This window comes from Rhipicephalus microplus, chromosome X (assembly GCF_043290135.1).
Source record: "Rhipicephalus microplus isolate Deutch F79 chromosome X, USDA_Rmic, whole genome shotgun sequence".
In the NCBI taxonomy this organism is placed as follows: domain Eukaryota; kingdom Metazoa; phylum Arthropoda; class Arachnida; order Ixodida; family Ixodidae; genus Rhipicephalus; species Rhipicephalus microplus.
This window is the reverse complement of record NC_134710.1, coordinates 218,713,284-218,731,750: the sequence shown is the minus strand read 5'-3', so window position 1 is coordinate 218,731,750 and position 18,467 is coordinate 218,713,284. Positions and strand designations below refer to the sequence as shown.

The 18,467-nt window shown below is 44.0% G+C and overlaps 1 protein-coding gene across 1 annotated transcript in view; it reads right to left on the bottom strand.

The window, feature by feature from the left end:
* LOC119187546 (large ribosomal subunit protein eL14) overlaps positions 1-18,467 on the bottom strand; it is a 223,761-nt gene that overhangs the window by 154,039 nt on the left and 51,255 nt on the right. The window lies entirely within an intron of this gene.

Sequence of the window (18,467 nt, the reverse complement as noted above, 5' to 3'; positions counted from 1 at the left end):
TTGTAGAAGACGGATGGTGAGCTGGTCGGTATGTAATTTTTTAAGTTCTTGACGCCTCTTTTCCTACGAATTAAGATAATGTCGGCGTTCTTTCAAGATTCTGGTACGCTTCCTGCCAAGAGACACGTATAAGGTGGCCAGTTTTACAGCGAAAGCTGTTATGAGATCAGAACACGAGTCATGTGCGGCGCCGTAGTTTCCGCCGCCGCCGCCGCTGATGCTCGTAACCAGCATCACGAGAAATCAGAAAAAGAAAACTCGGTAAAAAAAAAAAACACCTAGGACACTACGATATTTGAACCCGGGTCACTGCGTGCCAGCCCAGTATTCTATACCATTTAGCCACGATGGCGCTTGGAACTCGTTTTTAAACTGGCCCTAGGCAAGCTTGATGCCGGGAGAAGAATCACGTTAGTATGAGTAATAAAGCGTTTTCGAGCATCAAAGGAGCAACAAGGCGTCACACAATGCCAATTGCCCAACGAGTTGGTCGTCCAGTAGTCCAACCCATTAGAAAACTTCTTTTTGGTCCCCTATTAACTGTGGCGCATACCCACTTCTGGCAGAATTCATCATCGTCAGTGACTGCATAAAAAATCGCACACTATTTAGAGCAGGTGTGCAGCGAATATCATGCTTCTCCGAAGAATAACGAAGGATAACATAGCGAATGGTGTCCTACTACACAAAAATATGATAATTTATGGCGCAGTGGGCGCCCAGCATGTGTGGTTGTAGCAGTTACCCAAAGAGTGTATAAAAAAGGTTCTGCAAGGTCGCTTGTCCAGCTTTCGCTGTGACTGCTGTACAGTCCACATAGGCTTCGCGATTTTTTTTCAACACAACTTCTCCGCCACTATTCAGCAGGTTCATCGTTTTACCTTATCCTCACCAGCGGTTTTGCCTCTTTACATTCCTTCTAGGCCTTTCCTTACTTCCCCGGGGTCGAACCGGTGTCGAGGATATCATATAGTTGAGAGAGAGAAACGAGAAAAAAGGAAGGCAGGGAGGTTAACCAGATGCTAATATCCTGTATGCTACCATACACTGGGGTTGGAGAATAGGGGGTTGAAAGAGAAAGGAAGAGTTAAAAAATGAATAAGAGAAAAACACCGACACACACGCACACACAAAATCAGTCCACTCAGAGGCGTTCCGACAGGCCAGTAGTTCGTAAGAAGCCCAGTAGCGCTTGCACGGCTTTCGTCTGTGACAATGAGTCATGACGATGGCGCAGTATACTTTCTTCTGACAGCGGCTGGTCATCTAACCTGTTTAGTTTATTGGAAAGCTGTTGTCTTTCCAGGTTGTATTTCGGGCAGTCACACAGGATGTGTCGAATGGTTTCTTCATATCCGCAGGGTGCACAGTCGGCGATGTCGGCCATACCTATGCGGAACGCGTACGCACGGGTAAACGCGACTGCCAACCATAGTCTGCACAGAGCAGTAGCGTCGCCTCGTCGAATTTTTGTTGGAAGCTGCATGCTTAACGTTGGATCGAGGGATCGTAATCTTACATGCGTAAATAGAGGCTCATTCCAAAGAGCCATGGAGCGTTGGTGAGCAAGCATGCGGAGCTTCCTAGCAGCGTGCGTCCTTGAGAGAGGTATTGACTGGTCGTTGTCTTCTGTAAGGGCTGAACGGGCAGCTTGATCAGCTCGTTCGTTACCGATAATTCCACAGTGTCTTTGCAACCACTGAAATATAACGTGGTGCCTTTTCTCTGTTATATGGCGTAGCATTTCCGATGTTTCAAATACCAACTGCTCGTGTGGACCACGGCGTAGATTTGACAGAAGTGACTGCAGTGCCGCCTTGAAGTCACAGAAAATCGTCCACCGTTGCGTGCTTTGGTCGTTAATGAAACGCAGCGCAGCGCGAAGCGCTGCAAGCTCTGCTGCCGTTGTTGTGGTTGCATGAGCTGTCCTGAGTTTGATGATTGTGGCGTGCATTGGAATAACGACCACTGCAGTTGAGCTGTTTGGCAGGACGGAGCCGTGGGTGTAGACGTGGGTGCAGTCTTGGTACTTCTCGTACAGCAGAAGTAAGGCGAGCTGCTTGTTTTTTTGAGAAATCTCGTTTTTTTCTGGATGCCTGGTATTGTCAGGTTGATGACTGGCTGTTTGAGGCACCATGGAGGAATTGAAGGTCTCGCCGCGGGCGTAAAACCAGTTGGTAGGTAGTCACCATTTGTAGTTATTGTTCGACAAAAGGAAGTATGAGGCCTATCCACTGGTAGAGAGGCTAGGTGGTGATGGGGAGTCCGGCCCACATGCCTTATGTGTGTCCTCAAAGCTTCAATTTCAATATTGGTCTGCACGAGGTGGTCTTTGGCTATAGCTATAGTCGCCATTGTTGAGGCACCCTGAGGCAGACCTAGACATATTCGAAGCGCCTGTGCCTGAACGCTTTGTATCATGCGTCCACTTGTTTTGCTGGCGTTTGATAATGCAGGCAGACTGTATCGTAAAAAGCCAAGGAAAATCACCCTGTACAGTCGTAACAAAGCATTAGGCTGCATTCCCCAAGTCTTTTCAGCGAGAAACTTGAAAAGATGGCATATTCCTGTCAATCGCTTTTTCAAATACGACACATGAGGGCTTCATGATATGTCTCTGTCGACTATGACACCCAGAAATTTGTGAGATCGACGATATGGTATATTTTGACCGTTAATTGACACTCTGTAATTCGACATGGGTTTGCGCGTAAATTCCAGAAGAGCGCACTTTCCGGAGGAAATTTCCAGGCCTGGATTGCGTAGATACAAAGCAGTTGCAGTAGCAGCTCTTTGTATTCTCGCTCGTAACTGCAGGCGAATTACCGCAGATGTCTAGATGCAGATGTCATCAGCGTATGTTGATAGACAAATATTGTTTGGTAGGTGCGTATGGAGAGCGATTAGTGTTATATTGAATAGCACGGGGCTCAGTACACTACCTTGAGGGACGCCTCGACAACTGAAATGTGCAGACGCGTTCCCGGACTCTGTACTCACATAATAGGATCGCATTTGGAGGTAACTGCGTATCCAATTAAACATTCGGCCTCCCACTCCAATCTCTTCTAGTGCGGTAAGGACGGCTTCATGTGTAACGTTTTCATAGGCTCCTTTGACCTCAAGGAACAGAGAGGCGCAAAGACGCTTATGGTCTTTCTCGTGTTCAACGTACGTGATTAGGTCGATGACGCTATCGATCGATGATCGACCACGTCGAAAGCCAGCCATGGCATTTGGGTAGATCTCATGATACTCCAAGTACCACTCGAGTCGGCCGAGAATCATTCTCTCCATCACTTTACCCACGCAACTAGCCAATGCGATCGGGCGATAGGAGGAGAGTTGCAATGGTGATTTGCCAGGCTGTAGTAATGGTACTAGACGACTAGTTTTCCAACTTAAGGGGACAGAGCCCTCTAGCCAACAATCATTATATAGCTGAAGTAGAGCTATTCTTGCGCGCTCACCCAGATGACACAGGGCTCTGTAGGAGATTCCGTCAGGTCCTGGTGCGGAGGTACGTTTGCATGAAGCGAGTGCTGCTTTGAGCCCCTGAATGGTGAACGGGAAGTCCATACAGAAATCACGTGGTGGCGGACAACTGCTCGAAAGTGGTGAGCTGCTGATGGCTGTAGTTTGCCCTGATAATCCGGTACAGAACTCTTCAGCAACGTCCACATCTGGTCGATTTTGGTGAAGGGCTACAGCCTTCAATGGTGACTTCTGAATGGGCGATGACCGCAAACCTCTAACCGTCCTCCATATCTGCGATAAAGGCTTACTAGGGTCGAGTGACTCGCAGAGAGTAATCCAGCGTTGGAATTCTAGCTTGTCCAACCAACGTTTGATCTTCTTCTGCATACGTCTAGCAGTCCGTAAATCTTCTATGTCCTTCGTGCGCCGGTACCTTCTTTCAGCTCGTCGTCGCAAGGCTCGAAGCCGCTCGAGCTCTATGTCGATGTCCATGATTCTTACAGGGCATGTGATCGTACACACAGTCTCTTTTACAGTGCTCTTGATGGCCTCTTGTAAATCGGATATGTGTTCTTGGCATTGGTGTTCCATACGAGACTGAAATTTTTTCCAGTCCACTCTTTTAACCATGTCGCGCACTCTAGGAGGCGACAATCCTCTGATCTTGACGTATGTTGGAATATGTTCACTCCCGTGCGTTTCTATATCCGTGAACCATTCAGTATGTTTCACTAGGCTTCGCGAAACAAAAGCCAAGTCGAGACAGCTACTGTATGTGGAGCCACGTAAAAATGTAGGACTGCCATCGTTCAGTAACCAAAGTTGGTTGTCGGAGGCAAAAGACACCAAGCTTCTGCCCTTCATGTTGGTATTCTGACTTCCCCATAATGTATGATGAGCGTTAAAATCTCCAATGATAACACACGGGTCAGGAGTTAACGCTATGATGTCTCGTAGTCTTTTTTGATCGTAACGGCTTGATGGTGATAGGTATGCGCCAAACACAGTGATGTTGAGCCTCCTCTTTTTCACTCTTAAGCATACGTATTGGTTTCCGTCATGAGGTGGTACAGGTTGAAGGATGTAAGTGAGATCTCGGCGAATGTACACCAGAACCTTGCTGCTTTCAGTAACAGTAGACGACATAAAAGGTTCGTAGCCCGAGAGTCGTATTGCACTCGATAAGTTCGGCTCACAGATGACGATTACGGGAAACATATTTTACGTACACAAATCGAGGAAAGTCACCAATGCGTGATCTCAGTCCCTTGACATTCCACAGCAGTATTGCTGCTTTACGAACCTCATACCGGAAAGACAGTGATGGGTTAGCCATGGTCTACTCTAGGACTGCTAGCACTGGACTAAGCGCGTCCAGTACTTGAAGGGCACTTTTGGCTGACGGTGTATTCATGTCGCTTAACAACATGCGAATGGTGTCCACTAATGATCTTAGCATCACCATCACGCGATGATCTGGCTTCCCGGCCGTTGCAGCACTTTGTGCTTGTCCTTTGTTGTTGAGGCTCTTTGTTGAGGTTCTTTGTTGTTGCTGTTCTGTTGAGGCTCAACAGGTCGTGTAGGCGGCTTCTGTTGAGGCGCAACAGATCGTCTAGGCTGAAGGGGTGGCCATTCCTTTGGAGAGAGAGATCTTCCAGCATCTTCTCTTTCAGCGCTGATGTTTGCCGTGCTAGGAGCCGCGCCTGTCGATTTCACTTGAGTTTCTGACTTTCTCGTCAGATTTTGCACTGTCCTTCGTAAGGACCTTCGACGATGACGGCGCCTTCGCCTTACTTTTTGCACAGCTTCTTTGTGAGTCGAGTTGTCTCGCACCATTTGCTTTAGAATATAAATCTCTTTCTTAATCAGAGGACAGTCTTTGGAGGAAGCACTATGAGCTCCTTGGCAGTTGGGGCATTTCAACGTAGTTGCATTACAGTCGTCTTCTGAGTGGTGTTCAGCGCATCGGGGCACACTGCGGAATTTCTGCAAATGCCCTTCACGTGGCCAATCTTCTGGCACTTGAAACACTGCATAGGCTTCGGAATAAATGGGCGAACCTGGTGACGGAAATGGCCAACCTTCACGTAAGAGGGAAGACAGTCACCTTTTAATGTTATTCGCACACAACGAGAGTTGCCTAGGCGACCAGCATGCACAATGACGTTGTTTTCACTCACTGGTTTTGTCAGTACAGGAAGATCTTCATTAGCGATTTCAGTGTCTATGTCATAGATAACTTTTGTTACGGTGTCACCATTCGCTGGTATGACGGATCGGATTTTGTTGTTTCCCAGCTCCGACACATGCTGTAGCGTGTTCAGTGCACTCGGGTTCCTCACGTCGATTGCCAAAATATTCTTTCTCGTGTTTAGCCTGATGTCCTTAATCTTGTTAGGCACAATGTTTTCAAGGTACAAGGACAGTGCTTGCCTGTTGAGGAAGCGTAGATTGGAAGTAGTAGTCTGCGGCACAAACAGAATGGAGTGAGGCCATCGCTGAGGCGCTGTCCTCACAGTGGTTGTACTTGAACCCAATGATGCGTTCGTGATTATTCGTTTGGCCTTGCGGTAGAGCGCAGGTTAGAAGCCGTCTTCCGAGGACTCGTAGTCTGATGCAGAGTACAGCTCGGTGTCCTGGCTCTCACTTGATGAATTACCACGCTTTCTTGAAGCAATGCCCGTGGATGAACTGGTACTGGGTGAGTCTCCGGGGATTGTACATCCATGACCGCGATGTAGGGGGCTGGAGACCCCGCTGTTGCGCTGTGGAACGCAGAAAATACAGCACAGACCGCAAGATGTGTTCCACAAGAGAATCACTTCGTCTTCCTCTCCCTTATAGTTGAAATCAAGAACAGGAAAGGGACATGGTCCGGGCACGTAGCACGTAGGCAGGATAACGACTCATTATGAAAAGTTACTCACTAAATTTCCAAGAAAGTCAAAAACATGAATGGGAGACAGAAAGTTAAGAGGGCTGATGAGATCAAAAGTTCGCTGTTATAACGTGCCCGCTGAAAGACAGGGTTGAGTGGCTGATAATGGTAGAGACCTTTGCTCTGCAGTGGGCGTAGTCAGGCTGATAGTGATGAAAATATCTCATAGGCAACACTCGCCACTAATAATCAGTTAGATGTGCCCCCGCACAGAGCCTTCTCAAACAACACAAGTATATGGCTTTTGCAACTTGGTGTCCGGGGCCTTTAATTCTAATGGATGCGTATGACAGCAAATGATTATATTGTTCAGCAGTCCGAATCAGCAAGAGCGCTATTTTGGGTGTACATATTTGGAAAGAATCACTTCAAAAACTGGAACACATCTCCTGTAAGGAAGAAAAAAAAGGAAAGCGCAATATACGACACGCGCTCTAACAAACAGAAATGATCCTCAGCCAAAAGCTTCGCCGGTTAAACAGGTGGACAATTGGAAAGAATAAAGACCACCATAAAGTTAGTGTGAAATGACGCACAGAACATGAATGCGGACAAAACACTGAACTTTGGGTATGCATATAATGTCTTGCGTTTTTCTTCGCTTCGTACTGCACTCCATGCGATACGGCAGGCTATCAAGCCGAACAATCCGCGCCTTTCTTTTAGCCGTTTTCTATCTCTCACTAAATTGGACTGATAAGATCTCGATGCCGATTTGTCACAACAATGTTTGAAACAAGGCAACATTGACGTAGCATGCTTGGGGAGTTGGTTCATGATATTCGGAAGAGCAAGCCTGCGACAGACACGAAGACAGCGAAAGGGACAACTATATCGCCACACGGGCTCCTTTGTTTATATTTTCATGTTACCGCGCCCAGTTACACTGTAACCGCTGCTTTGCGCAAAGTGGGCCCAAATGACTGGTAGCAATATAGATTATCTGGACTGGTAACTATCTAGATATCTAGAGAACCTTGCGATGAGATTGCGTGCAAAGCGCGAACACTAAAGTTAGTTCTGGAGCTTACGCAGCCTTTAGCGATAACGCTGGAATCTTCGATTATACATGTATACAGGCTCACGTGTTTGGCCGCTTGTGAATTTTATCGACGGCCGACTCTTTATTAGCCGATGTCAGTGTACATTGGATGACTTGCGCTGTCTGACGTTTCTACTTTTTAGCCGCAAGTTTGGCTAAATCGTTTAATGTTAGAAAAGTAACCACTTCCTTCATCAGTGTCACTACCGGTTACATTTGTGGAGGTGATGGATATTCGTGGCTGAAATTCATCAGTATTATCCTCGCTTTGCCATCCCGTAGCTCGGCCATGTCTCTTGAGAGGCAGATCTTACGGTTCAGAAGCAGGAGCTGGTGGCCCTCGATGACGTCTCCTATAAATTTTTGCATGTTGTGGTGCCGACGGAAATGACACTGGAGAGGGGCTGAACCGTGACTTGCTTTTTTACCTCGTTCAGTGCATGGCGACCAACTTTTGTATCTGGCGGCATGTCTTTGTCTGAAGAAAGCGGTATTCAGCGTGTATCCACACGACGGACATATCCGCGCAAATCTTTTCCGCGGACGATTGTTCCGCCTCCTTCCGGCAGCGAATCACATCCAGACGATGGACGAAGTGAGCAGAATATATATATATATATATATATATATATATATATATATATATATATATATATATATATATATATATATATATATATATATATATATATATATATATATATATATATATTATGTGGTGGTACTAGATGAAGCGAGAGCTGCCGGCTTCAAATGTTAAAGCTCTTCGTCGCACATTGCTTCGGCTGTTATTCCCAAACTTATGGTTGTGTCGGCTTTAGGTATATGGGTCCTCAAGCATAAGCGGCAACGTACACATGACAATTTGGTGTACTGCTTTCGACCGCCGCATTCGTTTTCTGGGAGCTGTAGACTGCTATTGGCAGAAAATGAGCTTGGTGATTCGCGATAGCGCAAGTCCTACCAAATCTCAGAGCTCATATTAATGTGCGAGTGCTTCTTATTCTTAATTTGTAAAGATGGTGCCACCAGCCACTTCGTCGGCTAATTTTACGAAACCAAACGAGAAAAAGAAAAATCGGCGCTTCTTGCCAGATTTGTCATGTCACCCTCAGATAAATCGGTTGTGTTATTCCGCGCGAATCAGATTGCAAAAACGAGCTTCGCATTTTCCGTCTGCGATGTATGCGGACCTGGCACGGATGGCAGAAATCCACGACGTGGGGTCACGTGATGCGCCATACGCGGCGGAAAAGACGGATTTGGTCCGTCGTGTTACAGTGTACACGTACGGTGTACACGTACAGTGTACATTCGTGGACATTTGATGGATGTCCGGAATATTCGAAATGTTCGTCCCGTCGTATGCCCACCGCATATTCATGGTTACTTGGGTACCTGAAGATGTTCACTGTCATACTTGTTGCACGCCGCTAAAACACAGGCTAAAACAGACATGAATGCCGCCAGCGGTGTCGTCTGCTGCAGCTGCAGTCATTTTGTGTTGCATGGTCTCGGCACTACCTCACGAGCAGGTGCTGAGAATACATGAACTAGCATTGCACGACAGCTGCACTTTTAAAGATGATAGTCTTTCTTGGGGACCTTCCACAAAACAATTTTGGTCTGTCTGTCGGTACATTTGTCTGTTTGTCCGCCCTAACGATACCTCAAACGGTACCGAACGGCCAACCCCATTCACAGCGCCCACCAATATTGCTCAAGGTTTAGCGTTCATAGTTGTGCGATTGTCAATTAAAAAGCAATTAATGCGCATATCTGAGGTGCCATAACAACACTTCGAAGTTTTATATGTCTGCCGTTATACTAGAAGAGGCACACACAAGTAACTCTAAGAAATGAAGCGTTTTAGCGCGCCGTGCTGACAGTGCAACGCGATGCTCAAAAAAGTTGTTTCCAACGCTTTGCTACGACCTCACGGTGGTGGCACCTGCCCGTCATTTTGTGTTCCACACAATATCGCCTCTGAGACTGACGCGCATCTTTCTCCGCAGGCTGCACGCCTTGTTTTTCGAAGATAACTGCCAGATGGCGCTTGTGTCTAACGTGCCTCGATGCGCTCCTTCGCCTCCGCTACACGCTTGAGGCACTCTAACGCAGTGCCTCCAGAATACCATTCACCGATTTTCTTGCGCAGAACATCAAATGAACATTTTGTTCACTCTCTCCAGAAGCAAGACTATTGTCTTTCGACTACATTTGCGGTGTAACAAGCAGATTTGGAACCAATTTTTTTCGAAGCGAATACTGGGGTGCCGCAGCCACCATGTTGAACTCGAGAAAGGAATGCCAAAGTGCAGTGCCTCCGTGAACCGGTTCACAAAGTGCGGGTGAAACGAATGGACCTCTTGTGGCAGCAAGCGTCGATATGCTTGAAGAGAATATGCCACACGCACGTACAGCGACCGATTTTTAAAACCTAAACGCACTGGCGTTGACCACCTAGTATATGAAAGCGTTATTAACTGAGCACAGCGGTGAAATTATATAACGACAAAACGCGCACGCACCCATATTGTCGTTATAGAACAGTCTTCAGCTGTCGTCTCCTTGGCTGTTCTGGGATCCGGACAACGGCAGACCGAGAAGAGAGAATTAATGACTCGGCGGTCAGCGCTCGCACGTTCAGGTTCGAAAAATAGGCAGCTGTACACTCGTACTTGTGGTGTAAAGTCAATTATTTCAGGGAGATTGCTAGTAATTGCGTCATTTTGTGGTAAAACTGACGGTCACCTTTTTTTTTTACATGAGTTTTGGGCATTTTGTTACTTTCTCGACACAAATTTCACAGAATCATTGAACTGGACGTTGAACGCTGGCTCTTTATAGTGCCTAAACAATGCCTTGAAGTATATATTGCCACGTTCCATTTCCCAAGTTTTTGTTATCGTCCCAAAACACCACACGACTCTCAGCGCAAACCGCACCTGCAGTTTTCGAGAAGGTTCCGGACTGTAGTAGATCATTTCGATAAAATCACTTCCACTGTGCAAATGGTACAGATTATTCTGGAACCTACGCCACCGCCAGCAATAACGCTAGAACATTCGACGGCAAGAGTATAAATGCCGACGCGCTTCACCGCTTGTCAGTTGTTGAACGAAGGCCGACGCTCCATTCGCCGCTATCAGTCCGAGACTGCTATCTGTGCAAGACTGCTGCTGTAATTGGACTTTCCGTTTACTGGGCGCAGGTTCGCCCAAATAAACAGTTAAATCCCAACACGAAGTCTCCTGTCTTTGGCCACGTCACGACCCCGTGACATCTGGTGGAGGTGCTGCTTCGTTTATGTACCGGACGCCCCCGTCCGGTACATGAACGGTCCGGTTTATTGTTGTATCGAATAAATTACGATACAACAATAAATCCCCCGAAAAACTTGGGAAATGGAATGTGGCAATATAATGAACTTATTTGGCAGAAGAGGATATGTTGGAGTTGTTAAAAATACCAATAAACTGCAAGCAAGCACATTTGAGGCGCTATTCTTCTCTTTTGAAAATGTCTACTTTAGGTGTTCTCTTAGACAAAGACGTATATAACCGTCTGTAGCCGTTTGGAAAAGTCTCTCGGGTTTTGTTTTATAGGATGTTTCGTGGACGTCCATTTGCATTCGAAATTATTGCATCCTCATTAAATCCCTTGCAGATATCCTTCGGATGTTGCAGACAGAAAACAATACAGACAAAAAGAACAACCGAGATGCAACGACTGTAGGTAGTCCAGGCTTTGATAAGCGTCTCCGGTTATAGAAGTTCGGCTATAATTCGAATGCACACCGGATTTTGGCGGCTCGTTGGGATGAAGAGCGTAACATTTTTCCTGAACAGTTATTCACCATTTTGTACAGTCAGGGACGGAGCTGCAGCAGTATTTTACAGATTTTGTCGATGTGAAGCACAACAAGAATAATAAAAAAGGAGACGCCAAAGCGGCTGCAGGCTGTGCAGTGAGAGAGCTGGAGGAGAAGTCCGACCTTGCACGTCACATGGATATGCCTCTGCATGTTCATAAATGTGAAGTAATATGAATAATTAAGTACCGTTTGCGCAAAATATTGTCACGTTAACTATCTTATAGTGTGTCACTAGCATTTTTAATACATTCGATACACTCGCTCAATAATGAGTGTTAGTACATCCACATAGCCTTGATAGGGCGTCGTTTAAATACTAACTACAGGAAACAAAACTTCAGGTGCATTACTTCTCGTAGCAATTTGCCGTTAAATTTTTTTATGACCGATATTGTTACAAGGCGCTTTTCTTTAAGAACAGAGCAGTCATCCTATTGCTTAGGTGAAAGAAAAAAAAGATGCCGCAGACGATAGAACGCTTTTTATTTTTTTTCTCGACCGCCTTGACCACAAGGCTCGCTCGTTGTTTGGTTATTGGACCCGTCTTAAGAAAACAAGAGTAAGGCGAAAACAGTGACGACAGACACAATCCAGGATATAAAAGAACTCTTGTTTGTTGTATTGCATCTGTACATCATACATAATTCGTGCAAGGCTTCTACACTCGATGTCGGCCTACAGGGGCTGGAAGAAAATGCAAACCCTTGTCTTCAGGTGCTTGTAATATTCTTCACATCACACATTTCATCTGTGGATGACCATTTTCAAGAATGCGAAACACGCATATACACGAAGCAACGAGAACTAGAGTGCATTAATACGAAGATTCGCAAGTTGCAGTTTGAGACACACATGGAAACAATAAATGCATTCATTAGATGGTGCAGCTGTGGCAGTGAAATAGTTTCGTGGTGAGATACATAATCTATAGAGGCAAATGAGGTTCCCAGCTGAACATGCTGAGAACATGGGCAGCACACGAAACAAACGACAGTTTGTTTCAGTTCATTAAAAGCAAAATGCAACACAGCACCTTGATAAAACAACAACCTAAGGTCAGGCAGTATACTCTGAATTGAACTTTTCCTTCGGATAGTCTCTACAAATCACATTCATTAGCATCTGGAGTAACACCCGCTTCAACACTCGCACCGGTGAACGAAGGTTGAAGTTAAAACTACCCAACTGATAAATTTTGCGCTTGTGAGTTCACTAAAGAATTTGGGAAGTATGACGTGATCTGGAGCTCAATGGCTCGCTCTTAAGTTTTCGCCTAAACTATGTGCTGCATCTTCGGACACTCTGATATTATGTTTGCTCACATGACCGTCAGTCACGTGTTTGCGTACGCCATTAACACGTAGTGTGACCATCCCTATGTATGGCTACCTCACACTCTCTCCCATTCTAAACATGGATAATATGATGGAATGCTGCATGGCAAAATGTCAAAATACCAACCATGTTCAAGACCGCATTCATTCCAAGAAATCATAAGGAAAATAAAGCAAAGCACCTTATACCGACACATACTTTTCTTTAAACTGCACAATATGCGTACAGACAAGAGTGCAAATATCTGAAGCTACCTGTGTGCAATGAAATACTGAGGGGGTATCTTAAATTAAGTCTTTATCTTCAATTTACTTAGCCGTTTAGGACTGTGATAAGTGCAAAAATACGGTCAATAAATGAAAGCTATTTTTTCCATTTTCACCACAAGGTGTCATCTTGCGATGTTGTGCTGAACCAGGCATTTGTCGTACCTGTGTACCACGGTTACGCATTTTGGCAGAAATGCCTATGAAACGAGAGATGTTCTACATTATATATTGATGCTATAACGCCTCCGTAAAAAAGGTGAAAGGCATTCCACCTTCCTCATTTTTTTTACGCAAGGACTTGTTTGTGTCTCAGGGCCTTGTGCTTCTCCTTACACGCATACAAGCCACACAGTATTGATTGCGCAGAATAACTTCAAGTATCAGTACACTTTAGTCTCCTTGTATAGCTGATTTCACTCAGCAAATGTGGCGCAACAATAATAAAAAGTCACCGGACCAAACAATAACAAGAAAATGACTTCGCAGCAAGGCGCATGAATTGCACTAAATTCATTTTTGTGGATTCTTAAGCTGCACACAGGTTCAAATTTCAATGTTTTGGGCTGGCTCGTGAATGTGACACCTAGAGTATCACATTGTGCACTCTGCACAGCAGCTGGTGAGGCATATTGTTTTTTCTTCTTATTATTTTACGCCATATAGACAAACAAAAAGCTTTATCACTTCTGGGTGATGTTTACCGGCAAAACTACAAGGGCTGTGTAAGCTCCTGCGCGTTGCGTAAAGCTCTTTGCAGATGTAAGAGATATAACCTACACATATGCAATCCAATGGTCATGTTTGACAAGGATATAGCTATAGCAATGGCGGGTAATGTTAGATCATCATTTCTGTATCAAAGGTAACAATAATATACAACCTAACAAAAGAGCCTGAGAATTTGAGACGCGGTTCACGAAGCGGGTAGTACGTGAGATCGATTAGGTTTATTCCCACCAATCACGCGGTAGTTCTAGAACCAGCTATAGCCCACGAAGTGTTCTGTATGAGCCGTTTCGCATACTGGACTAAGAATATTTATGCTGTGCACAACCAAAAGACACGCTCACACACATCGCAATCTGTCATATCGCGATTCTTTATCACGAGAATGACCAGAGGGTAAATCACAACCTCACAGTGACGCCGTGTTGTGGCACGCTTAAAGTGTTACCTTGTACTGTGTGAGTATGATCAGTTGACATTGTGCTGCAAATTCGTCGGAAACTAGCTTGTGCAACACTAGTATGGGCCAGTATTACTAGTTTAACTACATAATTGAAGCAATGGGGGTAAATGTTCTGTTATTAGCTTGAAAACAAAGGACGACACCATGTTTTTAGCTATGCCTTGCTCTGGTACCTTTCTAAGCTAGTAAACTTACACGCATTTAAAGAACAACATGACTGAAGTCATGAAATCAGAATTTCTGGACAAAGACTGTTACACGTTGATAATAACTGTCATGCTATGAACCCTGAATTTTATTTGGATATTCGTGGTTCAATTCGACAAAGGTATCACAGTTTTGAGCTTAAGAAAGTTTGATGAAGCATAAGAACAGCAATAAGAAATTCAAGCACGAAACTTAGATTATGCTAGTATTACAGCCCGTCATATACCAGCAATGAAAGGGTCGCTCTCTGCTTCTAGTGCGGAAGCAATTGATTAAGCAATGAAAAAGGCGATGAAATGCCCAGCTGGAAGCCTTTATGAGACGTTGACCCTTATACTCACGAACCAGATGGCCCACTTATTGGGCATAGCTGAAAATCTCAGCCCACCTACTCACAGTAGCGAAAGTAAAGGTCCTTCAAAAGAGGTAATCTCATTTACCTTCTCACATGGTGCTCAAGTTGAGAGTGCATCTGGTGAACTCACTCTGGGTCAAAGCAAAGCTACCGGGGAACACATGTCAGAATCAGATGAAATGGAGATGGACCCCCGATCACTAAAGCGCTCAAGATCCCCTTTGAGCAAAAAAAGTACTTAGCCTAGGCACTCAAAGTCTAAGAAATACCAAAGGGACACCCAATCTAACAACGACTTTCTAAAAGACAGTATCTTAAGTAAGGCAGTCACCGGAACTATTTTAGCCAAACCATAGGGTCACTTAAAATTCTTCACTGAAATTGCTGATCAATTTATTCAGCAGTAATCGATTTATCATTTTTAGCATTGAAATTCAATCCAGATATAATTGCTTTACAAGAAACCTGCTTTTAGAACATCAGACCTTTCAATAAATAGATATAAATATTTCCGTCTAGACCGTCCATCGAAAGGTGGAGGCCTGGCATTTTTTATTATAATAAAATAAGTCTGAAGGCTAAAATCACGTATAAGCATATGTCACTGGAAAGTGAAATTTTCGTCTTCAAAATCACTTTGACAGGTTGCCTGCCTTACTTATTAGTCAAATCATATTCCCCACATGGGTTCTAGACACACGATGTTTGGGCGTTACACTGACATCTCGTTGTAGACATAAAATTCTGGTGGGTAATTTCGATTCCCACCCTACCTGTTGGGGTTTTCGATCCGATGGTTGTGGTAACTGATTGTGGGAGAGGACAGCAGATAACGATTTATAGTGCCTGTATTCCCGAAACCGTACTTTCATTAGTGACATGTCTCGCTCAGCATTGGATTTAAGTTTTCTTAGTTCTTCCCTCACTAGTTCGTCATGAACTGTCTTGGATTGTGCCACCAACAGTGATCACTTGACAGTAATATCTGATATTGTTTGCCCTACAACACCATCATGCAGTCAGAACCGAGTATATATAAAATATGATAAATTTAAACAAGATTTGGAATCTGCCTTGACCAGTCATTATTAAAAGACAGAAAACACAAAAGCGATGAGACTATGTGCATTGCTCAAAAGAACGTATAAAAAAGCTGAATTCGTAGTTAAGTCTGCAAACAGCACAAATCAGAGTCCGTGGTAGAATTCTGAGTGCGCACGGGATTACCGACGACGACAGGCCACGTGGAAGTACTTTTGTATAATCAGTGTTCAATAAATTGGTCCAATAACAAGTTGATGCTGCAATTTTTAAGTGCACAGTTTTCTTAGCTAAAGACAAATATGATAGAAATCATTATGACCATCTTTTTAACCCTGAAAACAAAAGTGCCCGATTTAGGTTCCTCACCTCGCGTAAAATTCTGTCATCTCCAACCAATGCAGTCTGTGAAATCGTGTCGCCCGATGATATGAAGAAATCTTTGGAAATCATTGCAAAAGAACTAGAGTGTCGATTCACATCAAGCATGCTGTATAATCTAAGACCTCCCATTTTAATAACAAATTTTACTAGAGTTACATTTGAAGAGTTAGCTCAGATTCTTCGAAATTTTCCCTCATCAGCTCCCGGTGCAGACGGAATTACAGCTGCCATGATGAAATTATTATTTGAATTATCACCAGGTGACCTCCTGAACACTTTAAATTACTCGTTAAGTGCGCCTTGATTCCATAGTATTGGAAATAAGCAAAATAATTTCGATACAAAAGAAACAAGGTTTAGGCTATACCATAGAATACATACAAGATTCCCTTACTTCTAATATGGTAAAGCTTCTTGAGAGGGTGCTTCATAAGAGAATGACAAGCTGGATGACAGAAAATAAATTATTAAACCCTAATAAGTTGGCTCCAGAGAACACTGTTCGATATGGTTTGCCCACGCTGATTTAGAAAGCTGTATCCAACATGTTCGCTAAACAAGGCAACATGCTGCTCTTTTGACTTTGGACATCGCCAAAGCTTATGCCAGTGTGGAATTATTAGTGATATTGGAGATACTTCTAAGCCAGAATTTCCCAAAGTGTAATATTGCGTGCCTGGGTGAATGTGTGAGAGCAAGGTTTTTTTATTGCTTTAAAAATTGCTGCGCTTCGACAAAATTTAAACAAACTCGCGGTGTTCCCCAAGGGGCTGTTTTGTCTCCAATATTATTCAACATCTTAATGAGTTCAATCCCTTACAGCCAGGATGTGCATGTATATGTGTATGCTGATGGCATTGCCTTCTTTGCAGCAGACATTGACAATCATTCCATCTATCAAAAACTGCAGAGGTATATGAATTTGTTAGAGGGGTGGCTAGAGACAATATGCTTGTCACTAAATGTAAACAAAAGTGGAATGTTGCTATTTCCATTAACAGATCTTATCTCGTCTATTATATGTTTTAAGAGAGCCTATTCCGCAAGTTGAGTCGCTTAATTATTTGGGAATGCTTTATAATGATAAATTACACTGGGCTCCTCACATAGAGAGTAGGGCATGTACGGCACAACGTGCCTTAGGCATGATTCGCAGATTGACCAGTAGACGCAATGCTTTACGCGGGGACACTCTGCTTATGATTTACGAAATGTAATGCGTCCCATACTAAAATTTGGATGTGTGTTATTCTCAGGTGGCCCGGCTTTTAAGCTTAAACCTTTGATTGTTTTGGAGTATGAGGCCCTGCGACTATAGGGCTCCCTAAGTTTGTTGCGATCAATGTTTTGTACTAGGAGGCGCGCTTACCAACTTTGCCTTGTCGATTCTGTATCCTAACGCTTCAGCCTTATCTAAAATTTTTAGCTATTCGGTAAGACGATCAGTATATGTATTCGTCAACGACCCGGACTCTCTTTTTCTTGATCATTGGTCACATTTTCATGCACCACAAATTAATTTTGTTCAGAAGCAACTAGACAGAATAAACGTAAAAATTTGAGATATACCTGCAGCTAACGAGCCAATTCAAAATCTCATAAAGAAATATGATGAGATTTTTCCCTTTAAGCCTAAATTTCAATCACACAGTGTCCTAAATAGCCGCTTGTAAGATTACCTTGCACACATGGAAACAAATAATGTAATAGCAACTGATGCTTCAGCAATGGATGAGAAGGCAGGAGTAGGTATTTACTCTTCTCCGCTTCACTGGTCGTTTTCATTAAGACTAACACACTTTACACCCATTTTTGAAGCTGAACATTTGGCAATTGTTCTAGCACTGCGAAAACTAACTTTGTACACCCACACTGCTATAATAATTTTAGACCCCCTCTCCGTATGTACGTCACTGACAGTTTTATATCACCCAGATGCCTTAAGGACATTTCTTACGCCAATTCATCCACAGCTTAAGCTCCTAAAGCTATTATGGGTACCTGGAATTTGCGGGTTAGAGTTAAATGAAATGGCGGGCTCATTAGCTGGAATGGCATTATTCAATACACCTTACAGGCTCCTAATTGGAGCATTGTGTAAGGGGGGCGATACATGGTAAAACATGACTTGAGACAAATATAAAAAGAATAAATCAAGATGGCACAATATGGAAAGTGCACTGTGATCTGAACGACTGCCAGAAAAGCAACAGTAACACGCCAGTAGAAAAACTAAACAAAAGAAGAGCGTGCACGAAACGCGAACTTAATTAACATAACAGTTAGTGATTGTAAAATAAAGAAATTTTGGCAGTGTTTACAATACTACAATGCAACATGATACAACGTTAAA